At 44.2% G+C, this 18984-nt stretch overlaps 1 long non-coding RNA gene across 1 annotated transcript in view; it reads left to right on the top strand.

Moving 5' to 3' along the window:
• Window positions 1–926: 926 nt before the first annotated feature.
• Window positions 927–18984, top strand: part of LOC116738402 — a 296291-nt gene continuing 278233 nt past the window's right edge. The window contains exon 1 of the long non-coding RNA XR_004344296.1: window positions 927–1094. This is a non-coding gene — a long non-coding RNA (uncharacterized LOC116738402). The remainder of the gene's footprint in view (window positions 1095–18984) is intronic.

The following is an 18984-nucleotide window of genomic DNA, read 5'->3' as shown; positions in this document are numbered from 1 at the left end:
GGGAGTTTACTGAAGTCGGAGGACGGGAGGAAAAGGGATTCCTTTTCGTTAAAACCGAGAGAACCGGTGGAATAAATATCGTGTAACCTAAGCCACACCCACCCACGCACCCAAGAGCCATCTTTGTGTAGACAAGGGAAACTGAGGTTCCGAGGAGTAAGTGAAAGTAATGGCACTGGGTTTGAACGTCCGCTCTTGTGAGTCTACCCTGTCTCCTCCCTGGCGATGACTTCTTCGAAAATTCTAGTGGGGACCCCGAGGATGGAGAGGAGAGGACAGGAAACCCTCTCTTCGCCAAGTTGATCTCGTGTGAGAAAGAACTGTTGTTACGAGTTCCCCCGAGCCCCTGTCTTTAAAAGACCAGGTTAGGGACAACGGCTGGCAAGAGTAGAAGAGCAGGTTCAATTCCCCGGAGACTCTGCGCCAGGGAACGGACGGGGCACGCCCACTAACGGGTGGCCGCCTCTCGGTTCCGTCCCAGGCACGCGGGGCTTTCCCGTCGGTCCGGTTTGAGTGCATGTGAGTGCACTCGCCACCGGAAGGCTGAGCGGGCAGAGGCCGCAGGCCAAGAGCACGCTCCGGGAGAGGCCGGGCGCCTCCCCGCGGCCTCGGCGCACGTGCCTGGGCTGGGGCCAGGGCGAGTGGCCGCGCCGTAGTAGCTGGGGCGGGTGGGAGCGGCTGGCTCCGGGCCGCGGCCGCCGCCCGCCCGCCGGCTCCGGTGGTTGGGCGGAGGAAGCGCGGGACTCCTCCTCCCCACCGTATTAACATGCACCCAGGGGCGGGTGACCAGCCCAGCCTCGCCGCCCCAGCTCGCCGCGTCCCGGCGCTCAGCCTCCGCGCCAGAGGCGAGCGCTGCGCTCCGGGCGCCGCAATCCCGAGGACACGGCCTCTCCGACACCTCCGGCCCGGCGAAGTCGGCGGCAGCATCGGCGGGAGCGGTCGCAGCCGCCTCTGCTCCTCTCTCCGTTGCTTCCCGTCACCTCGCTGAGACCCTGTCCGGGCCGCGGGGACACCCTTTTTCGTCCTCCCCCCGAGGCTCGTGGGACCGACGGACGGACGCCGGGATCCAGGGCCGGACTGCGGGCAGCGGCAAGGTAACACCGGGCTGCGCTGCGGGGCTGGGGCGTGCGCGCGTGGCGGCAGCAACCGGAGCCCGGGCCGCCGCCAACCACCGCGATCGCAGCGCGCTGGGTGTCTCTTGACCGCCGCGCGGTCGCCGCTCCTCTCGCCCGCGGAGGGACGATGGGCTGGGCTCCCTTGGCCCGCTTCTCCTTCGCCATCCGCCGCCTGGGGCGCACTCCCGGACCCCCTGGGGACCCCGGGAATCCGGGGGCCAGCGCGCCCCTCTCCGGGCTTGTGGTCCTGGCTACTCCCTCTTGGGGCCCGGGGAGGGGACGGATTTCTAATTGCGACAGGGTCCTGGAAGGGGGAGGGGAGAACACTAGTTCCCGTCATCTCCACCGGCCAAATTCACACCTCCCCCCGCCCCAACCCCCGGTGCACCTTGCAGGGGAGGAGGGGGCTGCTCACTGCAGGGGAGTTCTCGGCAGGCTCCTGGGTCGTTTGCCAGGCAAGTTGTTGCACTTGGGTTTTTAGGTGACATTTTGGCTTTGGTTGTGGAGAGAGCCTCCTCCCGTGTGTGTGTGTGTGTGTGTGTGTGTGTGCGCGCTCGCGCGCGCGCGCGCGCGCGTAAGAGAGAAAGCCAGAGAAACAGAGACACAAAGAGAGACAGACAGAAGCTCGCAGGGGGAGAACGAGACACAGAAAGAGAGACACACACACAGAGGACGGGATTCAAGGGGGAGGTCACTGTAGAGTCGCCCCCCGCCCGCGGCCGAGGCCAGTTCCCGGCGAATCGCGTGGCCAACCTTGAGACGCGGTATTCAGTGAATTGAATGAGCGGGGCTGGAGCGGAGACCAAACCGGGACTTCTCCTCCGGGCTGGGAGAGATAACAAATTGCACTTTCATTGAGGGGCGGCTGCAGCTGCGGGAGGGACCTTCGGAGGGCCGCTGGGAGATGAAGACCCTGCATTCAGGACTCCGGCCGCGGCGCTCGCTCCTCGAGGAAGGCGAGCTGTCCCTGCTTCACCCGGTGGCCCCCGGGAAGCCGTGGGAAGCGGCGACCCGCTGTTCGGGTGCCCGCGCCCGAGACACTGAGTGCCTGTACCGGAGCTCGGCTCGCGCCCGCGGCTCCCGGGCTCGCCTTCCTCCGGGCCACTAGCGCTGCGGAATTTTCTGTCTGAAAACCGGAGGGGGCGTGCGGAGGGGAGGGGGTGTGAAGTGGCCAGAGGGCCGGGACAGGGACGCGGGTGGGTAGATGTTATTTCTTCTATGGACCCAGGCAGGACTCTATGTACACCCCTGACACAGTGAGCCTGGCTTGGGTTCCTGAGAGATCGATGCTTCCTGCCTCCCTTGGCATAACATGGCAAGTTACGGAATTACAAAGATGAAAGACATATAATTAAAGTAACAATTAAGAACAGATCTTTATCTTTTATGGTGTTCATGAATCATGAATGGCTTTGTAAAGTGAAGGATCGATCTGAGTTGTAGTCAGGCACTGGGATGAGGAATGTTTAGAGCTAGGAAAGCGATTTTAGGACCCAGTGCAAACATCTTGCCAATTTATTTTTACCAGGGAGGACCTAACTGCTTTTTGAATGTTATTTATAGCAGAATTTCAGTTTCAGGAAGCAACTTTCTATTGGCCAATGTAATTTTGCATCTATAGCAATAGTCGTTATTCCGACTTGGACGGAAATGACATAGAAGCAAGAAATGTTAGAAGTGTCTCAATTTACATAATGTCAAAAGGATAAAGTTTTCTTTTCTCAAATGTTTACAAAGGAAATTCAAAGCCATAAAACCACGTTGCATATATATATGCAAAATATATGAAATTTAAGTGGTCAGGTCATAAAAATTACTCAGTTCAGAAAATTTATATTCTGGCATAAAGAGGAAATAGAGAATTTCATGGAATCTGATATCAGTAGCTGTGGTATTAATTTCCTTGGATGTATCACTTCAGTTTAAAGTTGCAGCAGGTGAAGACACTGCTTTGCAATATTACAAGTTTCAGATCTAAAATCCCAGGACTACTTTTGAAAAACAAAACAAAACAAAATTGACTCGCTGAAGAGAAAATGCTACTTGAATGAGAAAAGACTTGAGCATATTTGCAAATATAGGACATTGAAAAAATTATACCTTTCTATTTCTCTGTATGTTTCCATTAGGGTTTCTATTCTGTTTCCCAAATGAAGTATCTTATTTCAAATATTATAGGCAACATAAATGTTGGCACAATGAACTGGTTAAAAGATTCCTTTAAAAGCTGTGAAGTGATTTTCTGACAAAACTCTTCAAATAACACGTACGCAGTTGTGCTTTTGAGAGATAACAAGTACATGAGTTTTCCCTATGGGGAATTTTCTTTAATTTCTCCTCCAACATAAATTTTATTCTGCCAGGACTAAAGCCTTTGATGAAACATGTCAGTAATTATGGAAAGCAAGACCTTCTTCTCAAAATATTGCATACCCCATATAGAGAAATAGCCTAAAACTAAGCGGTGTTCTACTTTCTAAATCCTTCTAAGCTTAAATGTCCTTTGAATCAAACTTGGAAAGATGGGTTGCATGCATTTTGATTTAACTCTGTTAGGCATGTGTGCCTTCATTCCATATAGCCAACTAGATTCATTATTTTTTTAAATATAAAATTAAAACTAGGAGGAGGGAAGCTGAGTTCATACTAATGACTCATTTAGAGATATGTAGCGTGATAATAGTTTCAGCTACAACTTAATTGAGGCAAGGGCCATATTCTTTGTATAGCAACTTCTGGAAACAAAAAAAAATCAACATTCTGATTTCGATTTCATATAATATTTTGAATTGAGAAAGAATAATCACATGCTATCCAAATGAGTGTTTTTATAGTGAAGTTTGTATGATAGACGCCAACTCCCATGATAGTGTCTTCTTGATTATTCCCACAATTAGCTCCACCCTTTATCAGACCAACTCTGTTCCCCGCAGAAGTTTTCCTTAGGAAGCATTCATCGAACTGGAGGATTTTTATGAAGAGTTCATCTCTATAGAAACCACACTTGCCTCTCTTTGCCTAATTGAAGGAAACAATGCTGTTGTAAGTTCTTTTGTTTCTTTTCTCTTTTTCCTTGGTAATTATTTCCCCCCCTGCTAAAGGAGCAGCACCAAGGAAAGCTGAAAGGCTACCCAGACTTTTCAGAAATCTCAACACGCCCCACCCCCTACCTCTCATATTTACTATCTATGCCTTACGTATGTTGTATGTTGTTCGCTTAATGTGTTTTTCATTTTAAAGAAACACAGTCACAAAAGACAGAAACACAATCACAAGAAGGCCCTTTTTCTAGCATTCTAAACATTTTTGTGCTGCTGAGATGCTTGGAGTTTCAAAAGCACTCCATGTCTTGTGCTGTCTTTTATTTCCAGAGGATCCTAAGAGCTTGTAATTCTCCATTTTCAAAGAAAGGGATCATTTCACTGCCCATTCCCCCCACCCTTAACTTTCTCCCTGCCTCCTTTTTATTTTTATTTTTTTATGTTATTTATTTATTTATTTATTTATTTTGAGAGAGAGACAGACAGAGCGGGGTAGGAGTAGAGAGAGAGGGAGACACAGAATCTGAAGCTGGCTCCAGGCTCTAAGCTGTCAGCACAGAGCCCAATGTGGGGCTCGAACTCAGGAGCCATGAGATCATGACCTGAACCGAAGTTGGAGGCGACTGAGCTACCCAGGTGCCCCTCCCTACCTCCTTTTGAAATCATGGGGAATTTGTAGCCTGGTTCCTGTTACTGCCCAATGGACCTGGCTTTCACAGATGTGTGGTCTTTCAGGAATTAGAGAGACGTTCCTTCTTCTACCACAGTCATTTGCTTTCGTTTATTAAACATCTGCTGACATACCAGGCCTGACATACCAGGTATCAGTTCCTTTTCTTCTAACACATATTTGTTTTATGCAAAAAAAAAATTTTAGTAGAAAATTAAATATTAAAAACGTGTATAATATACCATTAATACATAAAGCATTCGAGCGTTTATGTACATTTACTACACACACACACACACACACACACACACACACGTACGCACACGAGGTTGGTATCGCATATGAGTTGTGTTGACCCATCAATTTTATATTCTTCATTCTAGTGAATGGCAGGGGCCAGACAGCTGGTGTACCGGTGAGAAACTAGAGTTATTCTCTTCCTTTATGGAGTTAAATGTTGGTGTTTATTGTTTTCGCCTTCCCGTAGGAGTTCATGATTTGCAGGTAAGAAGTGCTATCCCACTTCAGAAGACCAGCTCATGCACAGGAGACCCTCTGGCCAACCAGCCGTAGATTTCTGGCCCAGATTCTTGGACCTTTTCTTGGGTAGATGAGAACCATTGAGACTGGGATGTGATTGCCCCCCTTGGGGTTGTTGTGATGAGGGATCAGGCTTCTGGATCTGCTGTGCATCTTGGCTCACAACGAAACTGTTCGTTTATATTCTCTTATCAGAGTTTGCTCACCCGATGTCACTGACAATTTCTAGATCCTCTCTCCACATGTTTTTGTTGGGTGTGCAAGCAGCGACACAAAAGCAAGCCACGGAGAGTGTAGTTTGGCGGTGTGTGAACTGCCCAATCCTGCCAGATTTTCTTAGTATTCATCAGAGCGGGGGCTTATGGAAGCCCTGGATAAGCAATTAGGAAATGAGGGTTCCCGTTAGGGCCGGTTCCCTCCCCAGCTTGTGTGTCCCAGTCCGCACCCTCCCAGTCTGCACCGGGAGGGCTCAGAGACATTTAAATGGCTCCCTGAGGCAGCTTGTGGGGAGGTCTCTCTCTCTCTCTGGGCATGTTTCCAGCTCTGCCGCTTTGCTCTGTGACACGGTTTTGGCTAATTTGAAAACATCTGCTAGAGTAACTTCCCTTTTCATTCTACTCCTGGAGACCGTTTATTAGTATATGATGGGAGGACTGTCATTAATCTTTGCTCTGACCTCAAGATTACACCCTTTCTCTGGAGACCCTTTCTCCCTCAGTTTCAATTTCAGTGAAAACTCGGAGGGAAGTCTATTTCTGGACTAGAAATCTCCCCGCTAGATATCACTGAGATTTCTTTACAAAACACACGCTGCAGTTTCAGAGGCAAATGGCATTTTGATCTTGTCTCAGACTTTGCAAACAACTATTCCATGATATGATTCATCATACTACTCTAGTAAAAAGGCAATGCGTAGTCACTCCCTTGGAAGCTCCTTTCCCAGACATTAACCCAGAAGCAGAATAACCTTTCAGTCTTTCAAACAGGGATATTCTTTTCCGTTAGAGCCCAAGGGGTGGGGAGGTGGGAGTGGGGTAGGGGTGGGGAGGGACCGGACCTTGAAGCAGTAACATATTTAGAAGTTGATTGTGTGAGCCCTTGCCTAGGCAATTTAGAGAATCGCTTGGTTCTATAGCTCCTGGGAAGCAGCATAAGATGTCTTTTCCCCACTCTCCCTGGCACACTGTTTCTTACATTATTTCCTCTTTCCTAGACCTCAGCTGAAAATTTAATTTAATCAGTGAGGCTCTCCAGTTGAATGCAGCTTTACCGCTTTATACTTTTCTTCTTCTCGCGGTCCTTTTCCAGTAAATAACCATGCTTTGACTTCTATGATTATCCTGTCAACTGTCTTCCCCACTGAACTGTGCATTCCATGGGATCAAGGACTAAATACAGCATTTCACCAAATGTCAGCAGGGCCCAGCACAGCCGCTGGCACTCAGTAAGTGGTCAGTAAACAGCAGTGAAGTGAATGAATTAATAAACCCATGAGGGGATGCAAATCTGTACTCTAACTGCGTAAGGACCAGAACCCTGAGGGTAGTATCATGTGGCTTTTAGAGGCCCCCTGCAATCTTGAATCCTGCATTCTCTACTCTGATAACACCTGGAAGACACAGGCCTGATCCCAGCATGGCCAACGTGTGCTGGGTTAGTTTGTGCTAGTTTCCCAACCAGGGAGACTGCAGTCTGCTGGAAAACTGAGGGAGGTTCTGAAGTAAGACAGGGATTAAGAAACAAAACAAATAACACAAAAACAAAACCTCCCATCCCCTATCCTTCTTCCCCTTTCTTACTTGAAATAAGCATATGAATAGCTTAACCCGCCACCTGCCTATGTTTTGAGTGCCCCCCCTCCAAATGTAGCAGTAGCTCTTTTCTCCCTGGCCACCCCAAAGGACTGAGCACTCCCTCCTATGTCTCTGTGGAATCTGGTACACATTTCGTAGCTTTGTATTTCATTGTCTGTTTATGTGCCTGTCCACCTCTAGGAGACCATAAGCTCAGAGACAATGGTGAGTATAGGAGCCGCGTATGGAAGGACATTGAAAGACTGAATCAGACCACAAGGATGAGAGACCAATCTAGCAGGAAGAAGAGAAGTGGCTACAACCGACTTTCTTGCTTGTGCCTGATTTCTGTATATGTCCTTAGAACCTGCGTGGGGTGTGGCTCTCATTCATAGGTGATGCTGGAATCTGCCACTTAAAATTAGGTGGACTCACAGCCTTCTGAGTAGTTTCATGATTTTTTTTTATACTAGTTTCTGGCCAGGCTTGTAGTATATTCCGTCCCACTCTGTGCTTCTGAGATCTTGAATGATGTGGTGAGGTGGGCCACCCTCGTGGATACGCTTAATCTGACGCGTGACACCCTGCTTTCGATGCTCGATCCACTGTTCAGCCCTAAATGAGGAAAAGTAAGACTTAACACGGACATGGCTCATGTTGCTATAAACTATGATGTGCAATAATTGCTCCAGATCTGTTTTTCTTTTATTGATGTTTTAAATTATCTTGCTTTGATGATAAGAATCCTAAGGGATGTAGATGGTCGATGTAGATCTTGGCATGGCTATAGCCCCCACATATGGGCAAACAGACAAACAAAATTAGAATATCTCCTGTGTACTCATTAGCGTGCAGAATACAGAAGTGGAGACACTGTTCAAATCCTTGGGTGGCTTAAAATCTAATCCAGAGGATAAGATTAACATGTAGAAAATAATTAGTAAGAACATGTTATAAAATCAAACTAAGGGCTCAAATGTCTGAGACCAGTCATACTTATCCTGGGCTTTTAAGGAATGACAAAGCTCAACAAAGGACGGGATCATTGGATCCGTCTTCCTGGATGGGTAAGAGTTAAATGGAAGGGATGACTTTTCAGATAAGGCAAAAACATTTACAAAGACATGCAAATGCAAACCAACTTGGTGTATTCCTGGTTCAAGGAGATGGTTCTCTGCTCTGGCTCCTCTGATGCATTTGAATTAGACCTGGAGATGAATTTGATTGAGAAGCATGGAGAATGTTTAGAGTTGACAGGAACCTTGAAGGATTTGGAAGAGACAGTGATGCAGAGAAGGGGCTGGCCTCTTAAACTGATGGAAGTAGGTCCGTCTACCACCAGATGAGAACCGAGAGAAGTTTTAGGAGGCTGTTGCATTAATTGGGGCATAAATGAAGGGAACCAGGTCTAAGGAAGTAACCATGGGAGAAAAGAAGACATGAAAAATATTTCGGAACAAATTTCAAGTAATATTTGACTCATTTCTCTTTTACCCTATACCCGTGTTGCAAACTTTTGTTCAATTCTTTGTTGTTAATCACAGATTATTGTGAAATATTTTAGTAACACCAAAAGATTAAATATTAAAATAAACACCTATGTATTCACCCCCCTCCAGATGGTGAAACAAGTCATTACACATACTGTTAACACTCCCAGAGTACTCTTTCTCTAGGCATCTCTCCCCTCAATGGTACTCTCTATAGAGGCATACCTCCGAGATACTGCAAGTTCGATTCCAGATGACCACAATAAAGTATCACAATAAAGCGAGCCAAATGAATTTTTTGGTTTCCCATTGCATTAAATTATGTTTACACTATGCTGTAGTCTATGAAGTGTGCCATAGAATTATTTCTAAAATAGACATATATATGCGTACCTAAATAAAAAAAAATACTTTATTAGTAAAAAAATACTAACTATATTCTGAGCGTCCAGCAAGTTGTAATGTTTTTGCTGGTGAAGGGTTTTGCCTTGATGTTGGGGCTGATGACTCATCAGGAAGGTTGGGGTGGCTGTGGCAATTTCTTAAAAGAAGACAGCGATGAGGGGGCCTGGGTGGCTCAGGTTGAGCGTCTGACTTTGGCTCAGGTCAGGATCCCACGGTTCATGGGTTCGAGCCCCGCATCCAGCTCTGTGCTGTCAGCTCAGAGCCTGCTTCAGATCCTCTGTCTCCTTCTCTCTCTGCTCCTACCCCGCTCGCTCTCTCTCTCTCTCTCCCTCAAAAATAAGTTAACATTAAAAATATTGTTTTTAAAAAGAAGACAATGAAGTTTGCCACATTGATTGACGGCCTCCTTTCACTTGAAAGCTTAGAGGTCGTTGTAAGGTTGTTAACTTTCCTAATTTCAATATTGTTGTGTCTCAGGGAATAGGAAAGCCCAAGGAGAGAGACAGGGATTGGCTGGTCGGTGGAGGAATCAGAACACACGATGTTGATGGATTAAGTTCATCATCTTGTATGTGTATGGTTCATGGTGCCCCGGAACAATTACAAAATGATGGCAGAGATCACTGATCACCATAACAAATATAATAATAATGAAATGGTTGAAATATGGTGAGAATTGCCAAAATGGGACAAGAGACCTGAAGTGAGCAAATGCCGTTGGAAAAATGGTGCCCAAAGATTTGCATAACGCAGGGTTGCCACAGACCTTCAATTTGTAAAAAAAAAAAAAAAAAAAAAATGCGATAAGTGAAGTGCAATAAAACAGCATATGTCTGTACTGAATTTTTGTGTTTATCATTCGCATGCATTTCCTTATGCTTTGCTATGTATGTGTGTACTTAAGCAATATAGTCTCACTTTGCTGTTTGTAAACTATGTAAATAGTAAATTGCTCTGTAGTCTTTTTCACCTTACTTTAATGGATTAGTGTTTTGTGGCTATATGTAGATCCTATTTAGTCATTTCTACTGCAATGTGGTATTCCATTGCATAATATATCATGTTTAATGTATCAGTCTTCTGTCAGTGGGCAGTCAGGGTATTTTCCAACAAGGCTGCCGTGAACATTCATATATATACATGTCTTGTGCTAACAAAGGAGACTATCCTTAGCATATCTCCTTAGGAGTGGAATTATGGAAGGGTGGGATTTGTGCCCTCACGTTTAGTGGATAATGCCTAATTACCAAAAAAGTATTTAACTCTTTATACTCCCATCGGCAATCTAGAAGAGCCCCCTTTCCCTCATATCTTTGCCAGTATTTGGTGGTCCATTTTATTTTTTGCCAGGATTATGAATGTGAAATGATGGCTCCTTGTAGTTTAAACGTGTTGCTTCCTGACCGACTGTTAGTAATGTTGACTATTTCTTTCCTCTGTTGATTACCATTCAGGTCTCTTTGGAATGCTTATTCATACATGCTGTCCATTCTCCCACAGCTTTAAAAATGAGGTTATTGATTTGTAAGAGTTATTTATATATTCTGAATACCAGAATTTTTCTGTTATCGGCATTTCAGCAATCTTCTCCCCACTGGTGGCTTGTCTTTTCATTTTTATGATGTCTTTGGATGAAAAGATTATTTTATTTTACGTTAAATTCCAGTGTAACTAACCATGTTCTATTAATTTAACATGTGGGACATAGCGATTCAACAATTCTATACATTACTCAGTCCTCACCTGATAAGTGTACTCTAAGTGCCCTTCACCTATTTCATCCACCCCCCTCCTCCCTCTCCTTTGGCATCACCATTTCTCCATATTTAGGAGTCTGATTTTTTGCTCTCTTTTCCTTTGTTCTGTTTCTTAAATTCCACATATGAGTGAAACCATATGGTATTTGTCTTTCTCTGACTGACTTACTTCACTTAACGTTATACCCTCTAGATCCATCCATGTTGTTGCAAATGACAATGTTTCACTCCTTTTTTTTTATCGCTAGTATTTCACTGTGTATATATGCCACATCTTTATCCATTATCTATGGATGGACGTTTGGCTTGCTTCCATACCTTGGCTATTGTAAATAATGCTGCAGTAAAGATAGGGGTGCATATTGCCTTTCAAATTAGTGTTTTTGTATTCTTTGGGATAAGTACCCAGCAGTGCAATTGCTGGATCATATGGTAATTCTATTTTTGATCTTTAAAGGACTCTCCATACTGTTTTTCACGGAAGCTGCACCAGTTCGCATTCCCACCAACAGTGCCTGGGGGTTCCTTTTTATCCACATTCTTGCCAACACTTATTGTTTCTTATCTTCTGGATTTTAGCGTTCTGACAGGTGGGAGGCGATATCTCAGTGCGGTTTTGATTTGCATTTCCCAAATAAGTCAGGGTGAGCATCTTATCATCTGTCTGTTGGCCATCGAAAATCATCTTTTAATTACTTATTTACTTTTTATTTAAAACAAATTGTTTATTTATTCATTTTGAAAGTCAGGGCACCTGAGTGGCTCAGCGAGTTAAGCGTCTGACTTCGGTTCAGGTCATGGTCTCGCGGTTTGTGAGTTCGAGCCCTGCTTCGGGCTCTTTGCTGACAGCTCAGAGCCTGGAGCCTGCTGCAGATTCTGTGTCCCTCTCTCATTCTGCACCTCCCCTGTTCATGCTCTGGCTCTCAAAAATAAATAAATGTTAAAAAAATATTTATTTTGAGAGAGAGAGAGAGGGACAGAGAGAGAGGGAGAGAATCCCAAGCAGGCTCTATGCTGTCAGCATGGAGCCCGACGAGGGGCTCGATCTCACAAACCGTGAGATCATGACCTGAGCTGAAATCAAGAGTTGGACGCTTAACCAACTGAGCCACCCAGGCGCCCAAAAAAATCTTTTTAAAATTTAAAATCGATGCATTTTTTATTGTTTATGGTATAGATATCTTGTTTAAGAAATCTTTTCCAATTCTGAAGTGATAAAGGCATCATCCTTTCATATCTTAGAAACTGTTAAAGTTTTATTTTCTCGTTTAGTTCTTTAAGACTTTCTTATCAATGGTCATTTTATTTTTTTTATTTTATGTTTTTTAAAGATTCTTTTATTTATTTTATTTATTTTTTGAGAGAGGGAGACAGAGAGCAAACTGGGGAGGAGAAGAGAGAGAGGGACAGAGGATCTGAAGCAGGCTCCAGGCTCCGAGCTGTCAGCACAGAGCCCGTCGTGGGGCTCGAACTCACGAACAGTGAGATCATGACCTGAGCCGAAGTCGGAGGCTCAACCAACTGAGCCACCCAGGCGCCCCTCAGTGGTCATTTTATAAAGCCTTTTATTATGTTACAAATTTGGGCAAGACATATGACTTCTTTTGGTCTTAATTTCTTCCTGATGAAACGAAAGTTTGGAGTAGTTGTGTTGTGTGAATTCTGCGGATGCTGCTTGACTTTAGGGCTTCATCATTTTATGCGTGGGATACACAGAAGTCTCCTAATGGCACTTCTTGTCTGCAGGGTCTCCTTCTGATTACACTGGATCTGGGCTGACTTTTCAAAGAACAGTCAAAGTCTTTGTGAGGCTCCTCAGACTTTGTCCTTGAGACCGTGAGGACGGCAGTCACGTCCCTTTGCACTTGCCTGCATCCCGTAGATCTGAGCACAGACCAGGACCACAGTTGGCTGTCAGACACGTGGGTGGGATGAATGCCAGAGACACAGCGGGCTCCCTTCGTTGCTTAGCTCCCTTTCTTCTTTTTTTTTTTTTAATTTTTTTTTCAACGTTTATTTATTTTGGGGACAGAGAGAGACAGAGCATGAACGGGGGAGGGGCAGAGAGAGAGGGAGACACAGAATCGGAAACAGGCTCCAGGCTCCGAGCTGTCAGCCCAGAGCCCGACGCGGGGCTCGAACTCACGGACCGCGAGATCGTGACCTGGCTGAAGTCGGACGCCTAACCGACTGCGCCACCCAGGTGCCCCGCTTAGCTCCGTTTCTTAACCAGCCCCTTACATGGAACCTCCTTTCTGCCGTAGCCACCCCTACTTGTCAGGACTGTGCCATTCTGGCCATTCTCGCTTCTTTATTTCTTTTCATGTATTTTGAATTCTGTCTACTTGACAGATTCTCCTAGGGCTAGGACAAGGAAAGTCAAGGATTCTTTCCCCTTTCATGTCCTTCTAGATAGTTTGAATGTTTTACCGCAGGCAGGGATTTCTTTTAAGATGGTTGTTTCAAAGCCCTCTATCCTGGAAGGCTGGTCAAATCTCACCTCTCACGTGAAACGTTTTATTATTTTATTTTATCATTTATTTTATTTTATTTATTTTATTTTATTTGGAAGTATTTATTTATTTTCAGAGGGGGGAGGGGCAGAGAGGTACTAGGAGAGACAGAGAATCCCAAGCAGGCCCCATGCTGTCAACGCAGAGCCTGTTGTAGGGCTTGAACCCACAAACTGTGAGATCATGACCTGAGCCCAAATGAAGAGTCAGGTGCTTAACTGACTGAGCCACCCAGGCGCCCCACGTGAAGCACTTTCTAACTCTAGCCCAAGGTAAACCGTCTTCTGAATTCGAGTTGCATTTTTCCGGATCATTTACTGTTTACATTGTAAACCTTTTGTGTGAATACTCCTCGATTTTAAGCTCCTTTAAGGGATGTGTTTGCTTAGGTAGCTTTGTGTCTCTCTAACGCCTAAGGACAAGAGCCAGAAGAGTGGGTTTTCAATGGGTCATGGTTGCTTTCTTGAAGATTGGTAATCAGCTTGTGGAGATGACATCAGCTGAGTGGAAATGTAGAGTGTGAGGACACTGGGATTAGTGAATTGCTGGAACATATAAGGATTTGGGATAAGAAGCTCATTCTTAGTGAACTGAGCTCTATTTTGTGTGTGTGTGCATGTCTGTATGTGTGTATGGTTTTTTGTTGTTGTTGTTGTTTGTTTTCGTTTTTGTTTTTTGGAGTTAGAGAGCTTGTGAGCAGGAGAGAGGGGCGGAGCATGATAAGCATGAGGGGGGCTTGATCCCACAACTCCAGAATCATGAGCTGAGCCAAAATCAAGAGTCAAATGCTCAACCAACTGAGCCACCTACGTGCCCCTGTTTGTGTTGATTTTTGAGACAAATATTGGACATGTCCCATTGGCAACTTGGAAAACATTAAAACTGAGGGTTTTTTTTTTGGGGGGGGGGGGGCCTGGGTGGCTCAGTGGGTTAAGCATCTGACTTCAGCTCAGGTCATGATCTCATGGCTCATGGGTTCAAGCCCCACGTCGGGCTCTGCGCCGACAGTTCAGAGCCCCAAGCCTGCTTTGGATTCTATGTCTCCCTCTCTCTCTGACCCTCCCCCACTTGTGCGTGTGCATGCGCTCGCTCGCTCTCTCTCAAAAATAAACGTTAAAAAAACAAAACAAAACTGAATTTTAGGAAATAACAAAATTTGAGATGGTGACTAGGGAATTATTGCTGGAAGGTGATCAGTAGACTCATGATGTTAGCCGCTGTTTCTGTGTTCCAGATAGGGGTGTTCCCCCAACTCCCGTCCTGATTCTACTATCCTGAGTCATCTAACTAGCTAGACGACTTTGGGCAAGTTAATTAATTTTTCTGAGCCCAGTTTTCTCATCTGAGAAATGAGGATAATTAAATTTACATTTTGGGATTTTTGAAAGGAGTAAATGAGCCAACCTATGCAAAGTATCTGGCTCAATGGTGGGCTCGTGGTGAGCACTTAATAAATGTTGTTATTAATGATATATTTTATCTGTAAGAGCTACTGCCAACCAACCTTTTTATGTCAAAGTAGCACCAAGAATTAAAAAACAAACAAACAAAAAACTTGTGTCCTCATGAAATAGTTCTTCTCTTGTAGAAAATTCCTAGAACTTATTTCATAGTCCTTTATTGTCTGTCACCGGTGACAGACAAGTCACTTATAGGATACAACTTTCAGTATTGCCTTGTATGCTTCATATGCTAAATAAATATCTATAGGGAAAGAAGCCCCCAGCCCCGACAGCCCAGCCTTGTCTGATGCTGCGAGGAGATGACAAAAAAACATCAAAATGACATCCTTCTTCCCAAGGCAGAGGAAGTGTGTGACAATTCAGTTGTGAAATAATTCAGTGCATTTCAAGCAGCATCCAAAATGTGAATCTTAATTTACTCTGACCAAAGTACGTACTGACTGTGGGACAGGGAAAAAATCCAAAGGCTAACCCAGAAAAAGGAAGTTTTGCTGGCTCCTTACAGAGGAGCATCTCCGTGAGGTCATGGTGAGCCCTGAGTAGTTGTACATTGGCAGGTGGGGCGCACATGTGTTCGGATCGCGTCCACCTTCCCTGCTCCGTGGGGTGTATCTCCTGCCTCCCTGTCAGCGTGTGTTCAGTCAGCCCACAGTTTCTCCTGGAAAGGGCTCAGTGGATGAAAACCAGTACAAATCAGAATGAGAACTTCAATAATTGATCAGGTGGAAGAATTCTGTTTGTTTGTTTGTTTGTTTCATTAAAGGACATGTTTCTGGGCAGTTGTATCTACATTATTTGGGTTGAAAAATGTTTTAATCCATTACGGTAACGCAATATTTCTTATCTTGTGATTTAGGTTTAAAACCCCATAGAACATCATGCAAAACACTTTTTCTCAAGGAAAATACTTTTTCTCAAGGAATTCTTTCAGGAATTCCTTTTGAGTAGAAATGCTGGCACACAGAAAGTGTCTTGAGATGCTCCCTATAGAGATGATAAAGTCACATTAAATGCAGTTTAAATGTTGGCAATACTCATTGACAGATAAGGCGTGTTCTAAAGATGTGCTTATAAGATGAATCTTTGTGGGCATCAAACAGGATTATCCCATAGAAATTGTGCTATATGGCGGTGGCTGGTTTCTAAGATTAAATTTCTAGAGTATTTTTAACCCATTTTCTACAAACAGTATTACTCTAATGAATACCATATCTATCTAAAAGTCAGGACTTTATATCTATGAAAAACAGGAATTGTACATTTGGACCCGGAATACATATTACTCCTTCTACCGTGGAGTTAGGGGCTCCCCGCTTCTGCTGCGGGTCAGATATTGGATGCTACTCCAGCCATACTCACAGAGCTGTGGTTTCCATTGATCCAGGACCGGAATCCACCGAGGGGAGGACGGAACCTAAAGTTCTTACTCATTGACGCTCATAATTGTTCAACGTCTACGTTTACATAAGCTACTTCTCTACTTAAGTTTGAATGAGGAAGAAAACTCTAGTATAGAGCAAGAAACATATGTTACTGATAAGTCAGATGTCAGTGGGTTAAGAGTGATAGGTAGAACTGTATTTCTTTGTACTTAGGTGGTTTTTGCTAGATTTTTTTTTTTCTCTGCCTTTCAGATCCTGAAGATGCCCACTATGGGATGGGGGGAATTACCAGTTCGTTCATTCACTCATTTAACCAACAACAATTTATTGAAAACTTAGTATATGCCAGGCATTATTCTAGGTGCTTTGAATTCAGTCTTGAACAACAAGGACAAAAGAGACATGCCCTTGAGGAATTTACAATCAAGTGGGAGGAAACAGACTATAAACAATAAGCATAACAAATACTTCTTTGACAGTATTAGGACGATTAACAGCTATAAAAAAAGGATCAGTGGAAAGGGATTATTGAAGGACTGTTCTCTGATAGATTTCTGGTAGGGAAGGAAATGAGGTGTTTTTTTGGTTGGTTGTTTATTGTTGGTTTTTGTCTGTTTGTTTTGAACTCAGACCTTCACTTGAAATGTGAGGATTTGACAAGCCTCCAGGCGAGGTGTGGGATTATTTTCACTGCTGTGTCATTTTCCTTTCTCTGTTTTATTTTTAATTTTTTTTCAACGTTTATTTATTTTTGGGACAGAGAGAGACAGAGCATGAACGGGGGAGGGGCAGAGAGAGAGGGAGACACAGAATCGGAAACAGGCTCCAGGCTCCGAGCCATCAGCCCAGAGCCCGACGCGGGGCTCGAACTCCCGGACCGCGAGATCGTGACCTGGCTGAAGTCGGACGCTTAACCGACTGCGCCACCCAGGCGCCCCATTCCCTTCTCTGTTTTAACAGCTGTCTCTATGCTCCTCAGAAATGGTATCTACCATAGCGCGTCATGACTAGTTGTGGTTTTTAATCTCCCACCATACTATGAATTATAACATAAAGCATGTTTCTCATAACGTATCTTCCTGCAACAATACTTCTAGCATAATAATGGTGATTGCATATCTTACTGAAGCCTTGCTGCATGCGAAGCACGTTATGCCAGCCCCCTGTAGAAAGTGATACGCTTTATGGAATATATTCTTAGACCACAGAACTTCCATGGCTAGAGCTGATCATTGAACTGAGGTCTGTTAGCGCTAGGTTCTGGACTCCCCTGGTGCCTAACCCAGTGCCTGGCACTTGGCTGCCCTCCCTCCAAGAGATGTAGAGTGAAATGGGAATCAAATAAGCTGTAATGTTGTGAAACTCCTCTAACTCTCAGAAGTGTGAGTCCGGTTGCCTGCAAGTTATAACCTCCTCTAGTTTTAAATCAATTGCCTTTACAGCCTAGCTGACCCAAGAAAGCAGTAGTTACTCGGAAATTTCTTAGAGGGACACTTTGCTTATTTTTCTGTAATGTCTTCCTCCTGATTCCATAGATCTCATACTTGGAGAACACACAAGAAATAGAATTACTTCTGTTGAAATCACGACCTTCTAGTTGGAAGGCAAAACTACTTTTGTTCTATAATGTCCGTCATAGTAAAGAATCTCAGTGGGTCCTTTTTTGTTTTTATTTTTTCTGAGTTTTCCCTTGAGTCTTACTAGTACCTGCTTCAGTGGGTTCTTTGAGGATGCAGGATTTTGATGACGTCAAGAACCGAGTGCATAAATAGGCTGTGTCTGGCTTGACATTTGCTTTCTACCTGTTTTCTCCCTACTTGTCAGAGAAATTTTGCGTGACAGAGGTGAATCTCAGTGGGACCTTCTAGGGGGGTGACCATCTGCTCGCTCTGAAGAAAATCAGTCCCTTCTTTCCAGGAAAGGGTCTGTTGGCTGCACGAGAAACTTGAGCTGTTTCCCATTGAGTAATATACTTGAAAGGACAAATGAGAACATTCCTCAAAGACAAAGAAGCACAAACACGGATGAGGTCTTCAATAGGGAACACACTTTAGAGAACACAATTAAACCTGACACATCTGTTACAAGATTCAGATTAGGACTTCAGTGGCGAGGGGAAACAAAGATGTTAGATCATCCTCCTAAGATAGCCCTGAAAGAAAGAACTTCTTGCTTCTCACTCCTTAGGGTTCTTTGCAATCCAGCCAGATGGAATTAAAAAACGTCCAACTGTTTAGGTACACATTGGTAAGTCAACATTGTTATATCCTTAACTCCAGAACAAGGTGATTCGACTGACTTATAAAGCAGTGGAATGCTCCTTGAGTGTTTTTTTTTTTCCACTCTAATTTTCTAAGAAATTGGCAAGTTGACTGTATGAGAATGTCTAAGTATCTCTACCTCAGATAAAGTATATCTGTATATCTGCCAGCAGATAACAAGCTGAAATGAAGAAAGGTACATGTAAAACTGAATGCCTTTTATGAAGCATTTTACAAATGAAATATCTTAAATCTTTCTTCCCATGTTTCTATATAGATCATCTCTAATACTTTTTTGTTTAGGATTTACACTTCTGACCCCAGATGCATTTGAATGTCCTGACTGACAGAGCACATAAACTTAGTGAAAGTTCTAGACAGGTACTAGTAAATGTAATGTACTAATAGTAACGCATTAATTTGTTGAAGACAGAAAATAAATGGCCAAAGGCTTGGCTACGTTTTAATCTACAGGGGTCCTACACTGAAATTCGAATTCCATTCTTATTAGACATGTTCTTAAACTTAATTTGCATACACATGTATGGAGTATA

This window comes from Lynx canadensis, chromosome D3 (assembly GCF_007474595.2).
Source record: "Lynx canadensis isolate LIC74 chromosome D3, mLynCan4.pri.v2, whole genome shotgun sequence".
Lineage (NCBI taxonomy): Eukaryota > Metazoa > Chordata > Mammalia > Carnivora > Felidae > Lynx > Lynx canadensis.
This window is presented reverse-complemented; position numbering and strand designations above follow the sequence as displayed.